A 10,225-nucleotide genomic window follows, 5' to 3' on the forward strand; every position below is an offset into this window, starting at 1 on the left:
CAGTTCTTTGGAATAACCTTCCAGTTTATACAAAAACAGTCCTTCCTTAGATTTATTCAAAAAAAATATCCCTTTGTATCTGTGTATGCAATTCCCGATCTATATATCATATAAGAGCCGCACTATGTCTTCGGGTGTTATGGAAAACCGATGCACCTTGTACAAGTTGACGTGCATAAAAGAACCCTTGACAGTTGAAATTCAATCAAGATTAGACAGAAATGTCTCTGTCCGGGAAAATTTCCGGTACTGCATATTGATAGGAAACATTACTTGGATATGTACTGTAAATGAAGCAAAAGTCTCCTAGAAATCACAGCCACCCAGTATTATTATTTGTCATATTGACATTGTGTAATTTATTTTATATAATGTGTATAATATACATCTACATTTCATTAGTATTATACAACTACAACTGTAGGTTACATTGTATCATTGTAGTTTGTATCCTTTTACCTACATTGCAATGTGGTCATATACTATTACAGGTTTGTCTTGTTAACACTAGTAACTTCCTAAGTGCAAAACCATGCTAAACACCCGTGACCACAATATTCTGAAAATTGAATGAGGTTTATCAGTTGTTTGCTGAGTTCTTGCAGTTGACCGAGTCCATGTGATTTTAATGAAACATGTTAATTTGGCAACAAATCGATTTGATATATTTCCACGAGATCTCCATTTACTATGAATGTGATCATGACTTGTCAAATATTCTCATAGTTATTGCCCTTGACTTTGAGTAAATGAATTAGGAAAGCTCATGCTACTACATTCATTCTACAAATATATCCAAGCAGTTGTTTTTACGGTGAAAAGCTAACATCCCATTTCCGAAAATTATAAGTTGTTGATCATATTGATCTTTATTTTTATTTATTTTTTGGGACAAAAATGTTGGCAACATTATAGCCAATTTCCCTCGTGCACACTGCATGACGCATTCCCGGTTGGTGTAGAAAAGCAGGAGCTAAACCCCACTTCTTTTCATTTTGAAAATGGTCCGTATTTGTTCACGGTCTTTGATTATACTGCTCCTTAAACATGTATCTTTCTTTATGCCTGAAATGTTATCTAAATTATTAATTAGTATTAGACATAATTAACTTATCCAGTCCATAATCAACTCGTGGTGCCATCTTTAGCCTGCGATCAATACATTTTGTGATGGATAATTTAACGTAAAAATAGATAATTTAGACTTTGTTAATTATAGAACCAGCGTTACTGTCAGCTCTTTATCTAAATTTACCTAATGCCCTTTTAATCGGCTAACTCCCTATTTCATACTGGGTAACATTTGAGAATGTTAAAATTATTTTAACTTTGGTGTAACATTCAGTGTAAATGAATTTTGGTCCCAACCTATTGGAACAATATCTAGACATTTTGTGTTATTTTTATGTTTAAAAGTGAATTCTGTTTCATAAATCATGTACTATAAGTTGTGTATGGAGAAGATTAATATATGCATAGTATGTTATCCAATTCTTTTTTTATTTATAAAACATTATATAAAATAAAGTACGTCCAGAAAAAAAATTAAAGGACCTAAGTCCGTAACTCAAAATCCTCCAAAATCTTCGACATCGAAAACACGAATTATTGGTCAATTTAAATCAACATTGATGATGTAAACCGGGAAAAGATGAGCTTCTGATATCCGATATTTAAGATAAAATAATTTTTTTAACATTGGTACACGACTCGTGTACCATAATGCGCTTCAGCCCCAGTTGTATTGAGAGACTCGAGGGACGAGGCTAGACACATTGCACCAAATCAAATGGAGTTATGTAGACTAGAATAACTAGACGCTAGAAATTTGCACTCGATTGAGATTGCTGACTTATTTCGCCGAACATAACTGATTTGAAATTGGAGTAAAAACGGAAACCATTAAATGTAAATCAGTTTATATACATTCATATTACAGTATTATATGCGTTGCGACCCACTTTTGTGAATTTCTAGGTCCCAAATGTTAGCGATTTAGCTCCTTTAATTGCCGCATACAACAGACTTAATTGATCAACAAGCATTTGAATATTGTTAAAGTTGGCGTGCACTTATCGTTGTTCAGACATATCAGTTTGATCCGATATAATAATATACTAAACAGCAAATGAAACGTCAGTACGATTTCAAAATCAAAGAGGCACTTTAATCAAATCATTCTAGAAAACGACTTACTAAATGGATCAAAGCAATTTTTTGTCATCAGTATGTTGCCACATCAGTGATTAATTCATCACAATTCCAAGACATTACGAGAAGGTACACAGTCTATACATCAGTATCTGGTGTGTCCACCGCGAGTGTCAATAACAGCAGCGCAGCGTCTTTACATGGAGTGGAATAGACAATTGATGAACTACACTCTCAGAAAAGCCTGGCGCAATCCATTGGCTGTGTTTGGTCTCGTTACGACGTTATTAAGTCTCCTCTGAATTTCATCCCAATTTCATTAGACCAGTGCATACTGTTGACACCGTTCTGCTGTAGAATGCCCCGGGTAACTCTGGCGGTGTGAGCACGGGCGTTGTCATGCTGGAAAACGTTGTTTCGATGACGTGCGAAATGTGGTATGACGTGGAGTCTGAAAGCTTGATCGATGTAGCGCTCTGCTGTGATGCCGCCTCCTCTCCCTGGACCAAGATTTTGGAACACCACAGGACCCACTCTCTGGTTCAGGCAGATTCCACCCCAAACCATTATGCTTGGACCCCCCACCCCATATGAGTCTCGTTCCATGACACATTGGTATGATTGGTTCGACGCCATATTCTGGTCCTGCCATCTGCAGTTGATACGCAATACTGACTCTCATCTGTGAACAGAACAGTTCTCCATTGCCTGTGTCGCGAGTTCTGGCGTTGTTGGGCAAACTGTAGTCGTTCACGTCGATGGCGAGGGGTGAGGATCGGTCCACGGTAAGGTCTACAGCAATGGATGTTCTCTCTGGTGAGACGTCGGCGCACTGTATCGGTACTGATGGGTCTTCCGTGTGTTCCCATTGTCTGACGAGCTGTCTCAGATGCCTGTGTGAAGGGATTCTGCACGCGCTGTACCACAACATGGCGATCTTGTCGCCTTGTGGTAACCCTGGGTCTACCAGTTCGGGGGCGATCATCGGTGGTGTTGATGGCCCGAAAGCGTTGCTGAAGCCTGTAGATGGTCCGAAAATTGACCTAGAATTGATTGGCAACGTCTGTCGAGTCTTCCAAGCGCCTGGTTCCTCTGAGCTGTCGTGAGTCGAGGCATGCTGCTGACGTTGTAATCATGGAGAACACATTACCATCTCAGAAGTCAGGTTGCGTTTTTGAGAACATTTCCTGGGTTCAATTCTGTGTTTGGGAAGGAGCCTTTATTGCTCAGGTAAAGTTGGAGATGTGGTCACAAATATACAGTAAAAACATTTGTTAATTTTTATGCAATGCGTCTATTTAGGGTAACATACCAAACTGACGTTTCATTTGCTGCTTAGTATAGTATTAGTATTAATTAAGAACCACGTACCCATGTGGCCGTTAGGCATTACAAAGTTCAGGGATGTTAGACATTTTCTATTTATTTTCCTAGAAGATTCATAGTTTATCATCTTGTACAATGTGACATCTGACACCTGCTATATTTCTTTGTTGATGTACAGTCCACAAAAATTTATAAAAACATTTTTCCCCTAACACATTAATACTTAATACTTTACCCATACAATTACACAATAATAGGATACCCTGATATACTTGTTGGTTTGATACAGCATTGTCGATTGTTAGAACCTGAACACAGGTATCTGCGGAAGTTTCCACCTGAACATGCAATATATGTATATTGACATCTTCCTCGACTTGATGTACACTTAGAATCACCTGCACCTAGTGACGAAAATGACATTTTTTCTGTATATGATACATGATTCAATCAACTGAAGTATTACACCGTCTATAAACAGCCACCAGTGTCCTGACGGACAAGACCAGAATAAGCCACCTTTTCACTGTTCATGCATGGGTCCCAGTGACATTTTCAGCCAGGGGCCCCCATGCAAGCTTCATCCTGTACTGGCCCTTATGAATATCGAAAGCCATTGACCTAAACAATTACAATATGTCGACCCTGGTACACTAAGCAGAACTTGTATTAAAAGAACTGGATGGAAAATAGCATGGCATTACACCAGCAAGTATTTTTAAATAGGTAATAAAATGTAAATTTGACTGGTATTTTATGAATTTAGAACGGACATGCTTTTTTCCGTTTTAGTATCATGTGCCTAAAAATGCTTTATTTTCACACATTTTATGTTAGTAGTGTACTTCTTAATTATAAATTAAAGTTAGAATTTGATATTAATTTCATGCAAATCATAAAAGTCCCCCATTGTCAAATTTTAACATCAATACAGGAAGTCTGTATAGATGAAACTTCTGCTCATCTTTATTCAGTTATTGGTACGGTTTAAAATCTTTCTCATAAGAAACAATTTTTAAAATTTGGGATTTTTACTGGAATATGCGAATTAGATAATAGCCAATTGTACGTTAAATTAACTTTCTAATAGACAATATAACCGAACTACCTTTTGAAGATAGATATTATATTTTTGGGGTGCTTGAAGTAAATGTCATACAGAGATCCAAAATAAGAATCAATTTTAAAAACAGCAAACATCAAACAGTATAATTACCTGCTACTGCGGGAATATTTACTGCGAGAAGATATAAATATAAAACAGTTAAACTAATTAAGACCAAACTCCTCATTTTTCTCAATCAAATACTGCTCGTTGTTTGGGTAGTTGGCGCAAACTGAATAAATATGAATATTTTGCTTTTTATGCCCCACTATCATTGATTATTGAGGTTGTGTAAATAACATAAACATCTTCCTAGTTGCTATGTACATAAATATAGTATAACTAGTTTCGTGATTTCGTTAACCCTTTCATACATAACAGTAATGAATATAGACCAAGGGATAGAAAATAGAAACAGTCATTTTCTACAAAGATTCCTCCTTCCTATAATTTTCCTATAATATTAGACATACCTGAATAGTGAATAGAGATTTGTCACGAAGGAATTTACAGCGATGCGTTGTGTAAAAGAGCTAAATCTGCCTATTGCAAGTCTTTGTCTGGCTTCAAATATTATATAAATTATTATCTAGACATTCATTTACATGCCAAGCCAATCACCTACTCTCGAAACATCCGGATGGCTGCGATATTAATTGGATTAGAACACATGCTCCATTTAATCGTTCAACTCTAACATGGGAAATTGAGACTACTATATCATTGTCAAAACATTTATAACTTCGTTTCGAATAAAGTCATTTAAATGAAATTTTCAATATATTCAATTTTTAATATCTATGTTTAAACTATTATATCGAGAACGGCAATCTCTTTATCTAAATCTTACATACTGCATCATTAATTATTTGATTAGATCTTTTTTGTGATCAAAACTTTTGATGGGGTGGTGGTGGGGTGCGGATGAAGTAATACAGTTGTATCGATCACTTTTTGCACACTTTTAGATGAGACATGTTCGGATACCATACATAAAGATCAACATCATATGAAGTATTTAAAATAATTTTGATACGTGCAACATGTTCCGTCATTTTTTAAAAAATATCTCCAGAATTCAACACTTCGTCGTTAAATGTGTGCCTGTCCAACCTCATGGGTTGTCTTCGGGTCCTCCGGTTTCCTCCCACTGCTAAAGACCCTTATTGAAAAAAATAATATTGAACCATGTGTTAGTCCAGAAATGACCTAGTTTGTGTCGAGTGGACGGCAAATCCCATCCTCTCTATTTCTCTCTCTCTTTCTCCCCCTCTCCCCCCTCTCTCTCTCTCTCTCTCTCTCCATCGCATCTTTGCCATCTTGAATTTTGTAATGACTCTTGCTTCAATTTGTCGGAGGATCACGATGGCTAATTGGGTAAGACGCTGGCTCGCTAGCCTGGAGGTCGGGTGTTCGATCCCTGCATTGGCCGAGAAAGTTCATCCAGATTTTCCGGCGTGGTGATGACTGACAAGGACAGCTGTCTAGTCGTTCGGATGGCACGAAAACCCGAGGTCCCGTATACACATTGACGTGCACGTTAAAAATCCCTTGACAGTTGGAATTCGGTGTAAGAGTAGGCCGTAGTGCCGCTGTCCGGGCAAAATTTTCCCTCATAGCACACTGTATGACGTATGCCCGTCTTCATTAGCCCAGTTCGGAGCAGAACAGTAGGACGTTAAACCCCATTTCATTTCATTTCATTTCAGTTTGGCTTAAATGTACCCGTATTTATTGTGAGTTGTACAAGATTCGAAAAAAGCCAAGTCGATCTTATCTGATGTGGTAAACGGCTGTATACATACATACGCAGTTGCGGTTACTGAATACAACCTTCCTATTCTGAAAGGCCACCATTTTGTATTTCAGTCCTAGTGCACTAGGAATTTGTGAATCAAAATAATTAGCAATGGCATTGTACTCTTATATGTACGTACAAAATACCGCTATAATTAGTGCAGTCAATCTGATTAAAACAGAGATCCTATTTCGTTTCGTTTTTTATAGTTCAAAATTTCGTTTACTTGTCTTTACTACACTAGGGTCTCGAAGAGTTGTTATATTACTGGCGTTCTAGTTGAAGTGAGGGATTAGACATTGAAACGATCTGTAACGGCGCGTTCTTGGCGTTTGATACACGGAACTGTGGGTAAACCACTAGAAACGTTAATCAAATGTCTGACGTCATAGGTCAAAAGCCGCTCCTACGACCCCTGACATGACCTTCCAGTACAACCGATCAGATCTTCATGTAGTGTAGGCAATCGAAAGTAAAAAAAAATACGAAACGAAATATAGATCTGTATTTTAATCAGATTGTAGTGCAGTGTACCCTGAATTGGGCATGGTATGCTTACTCTTTTTACAACACCTATCAGTTATCTTCGGTTGAATACGTGAACAGTCCGAATTGAACGGCGGTCGTTTGGGTTTGTTTAATCATGAGCTAATGACAAATTTGCAGTTGAAGTACATACGAGTAAACATTAATTGGTCAGATCGCTCACTGCTTTAGCATATAGCCACAGCAGCGCTTTAAAGTACCCCTCTTGTGGCCAAAAATTAGGTTATAAGTTACATAGCGGAAAATTTTTTCTGGGTGGAAACCTTTACTCCGCGGTGAAATCGTGTGACTTACCACCGCGGAGAAAAGGTTTATATCGCGCAGAAAACTTTATACCGCAAAGAAAAGGGTTACACCGTGGTCCGCATAGAAAAGGTTTAGACCTCGGTCCGCATAGAAAAGGTTTACACCGCGGTCCGCATAGAAAAGGTTTACATCGAGGAGAATGGGTTTACACCGCGGAGAAAAGGTTTATACCGCGAAGAAAACTTTATACCGCGGAGAAAAGGTTTACACCGCTGAGAAAGGTTTTCCATGTTTTGTTTTTTTAATTTATCACAGTTTTTACTGCTATTTCTCATATGAGTAGATTTGACCGACAACCAGGAAGATGTATCTTACGATATTGTGCGACTTAATTCCATTGGCAGCTTCAAAGTTGTTCACATTACAAATTCTGAAGGGGTTCAAGTGGTTTTGCGCATTAATTTCACTTCATTCACTGTTAGTCATCTCATAATATTTGTACTACGTGACTTGTAATAATTTATAATACTAGTTAATTTTGGTTGACGTCAAACCGCGCCATTCTTCAAAAGATGCTGACAATCCACGCATTATTCACCTGACTGAAGGAATATTATTACAACCAAGAACAAAATTGATATTGTGTGTGTGTGGTGAGGGGGTGTGTGCGTGTGTGTGTGGGGGGGGGGGGGGAGGGTAGATAACTCCAGAAAAAGAAAACAAAAATGAAGATATTATGGATAATCAATTCCTATATATGCCTATCTCTCCCATATTTTTAAAAGTGGGTCTTTAAACATACATTATGCAAGCGCTAAATCTGCCTATTGCAGGTCTTTCTTTAGGTCTGAAATGTTATCTAAATTATTAATTAGACATTAATTAACTTATCCAGACCATAATGAACTCTCGGTGGCATCGCTAGCCTACGTTATTTACTGGATTTGAATACGATCTGCTGCTCAACGCTCATTGATGATTAAATCAAAAAATGGATAACCTGACTATGTTTATTTATCGTACCGACTTTAGTGGTGATGATCGAGGCTAGGTCTAAAATTCAATCGTTAAATTCTCGGTTCAGAGTGGATCAATTTGAGTGAAATTTTCAACAAATTCCCTTTACATTATTTAGTTTTTTAACTATTATAGTGAGAACTGCTAGCTCTTTATTTAATCTCACATAATCTCTAAATTCTCGGTTCAGAGTGGATCATTTTGACTGAAATTTTCAGCAAATTCGCTTTCACTATTATAGTGAGAACTGCTAGCTCTTTATCTAATCTTCCACAATGTATCTTTAAGTTTATGTTTGTATTCATTCCCTCGTGTGATGTTTCTCGTCGTTATTTTCGGGGGATAACTTCGTTCAAACTTTCGCGGCATTTGCGAAACCAAACTGCAAATATGGTTTTGCGCTCGGTTCTCATTGATTTTAAGTTCTCAGTCTAAGAGCTCATCGCGAATGCTGTAGACAATGTAATATCAGCTTGTTCTAGTTGGTAGCGCCCATTGAATTTAAGCAACTCGGTCTGAGAGCTCATCGCGAATTCTGTTGACAATGTAATATCAGCTTGTTCTGGTTTGTAGGCTACAGATGCTGTGGATCGGCGTATACTAAGGAGATTTCCATTCTGAACATATGAGACACGCTACCCGCTACCTACGGAGAAAAACAGCTAGAGGTATATTTAGTTTTCGGGCGATAGATATACGTATGGGGGATTTCTAGCAACTTTATGATTTTCCACATGCTTTTCTATCAGCGATAATTGAATTATTAGCTTTTGAATAAAATGTCAACATCAACATCAGACATCAACCTGGTTTTATGGTGCCAAAGTAGTCGACCCTGAAATTTATCCCTATTCCCCAGGTGCTATAAATTCAAATTTGTTTTTATGTGGTTGTCTGCAAACAGATTAACAATGGATTTCTTTCGCAAAATCTTAAAGAGGCGTTAAACCCCATTTAACTCTGCGTATTGGGATTTTAACTAACTACTTCGTTCTGCGAATATATTACACCTCAAATTTGGTACAATCCGCGCTCATGGATATTCTTGTATTTTATCTACTTAGTCTATCTATTTAATAATAATTGAACATCAACGTTAAAGCTTAGGCCGATAACTGTTTGCTCAACGAAATAAAAGTCAAAACTAAATTGTTCTAGATGTTTCTATTCCATGTCACATAAACATTATGAAAACATTTAGTTTTATAAAAAGATAAAGTATTTTAAATAAAACAAAACCACATGACAAATAAATAATCTGCGTCAGAATGGACATAAAATGAGTCTCCATTTAAAGGGTTACATTGATGCAATATATGGATACAATTAAAATGAAATAATGAAATACATATTGCATTTAAATGAAGTAATGAAATACATACTAAATGAAGTAATGAAATACATATTAAATAAAGTAATGAAATGCATATTAAATGAAGTAATTAAATACATATTAAATGAAGTAATGAAATACATACTAATTAATGAAGTAATGAAATACATATTAAATGAAGTAATGAAATACATATTAAATGAAGTAATTAAATACTAATTAATGAAGTAATGAAATACATACTAATTAATGAAGTAATGAAATACATATTAAATGAAGTAATGAAACACAATCATATTAAATGAAGTAATGAAATACATATTAATTGATGTAAATAGTGTAGCTTATCCAACGTCTACAATGGAGATTTGGAGATTTTAAAAAACGAAAGCTACGGTATACAACGCGTATAGTTTTAAAACTGCACCAATTTTTAACAGTTTATTGACCAAACACTTTCTGTGCATGTTTTCCACGAATTATACTCGTTTTCTTTATATAATTCAAGAATTATTTTAGTTTTTCAAAATAATGATGTAGTATGTGGTAGTGTGGTAGCATTTGATAGTATTTGATAATATTTAAATAGTATTTCATAGTATTGGATAGTGTTGCAGGGACGGATCCAGGAACTCTTGCAGGAGGGGGTTTGCCAGGTTCCTGTTAAGTAAATTTGACAGTTGACAATGCATGATGCCATCAT

Source organism: Patella vulgata, chromosome 3 (assembly GCF_932274485.2).
Source record: "Patella vulgata chromosome 3, xgPatVulg1.2, whole genome shotgun sequence".
Classification (NCBI taxonomy): Eukaryota; Metazoa; Mollusca; class Gastropoda; family Patellidae; genus Patella; species Patella vulgata.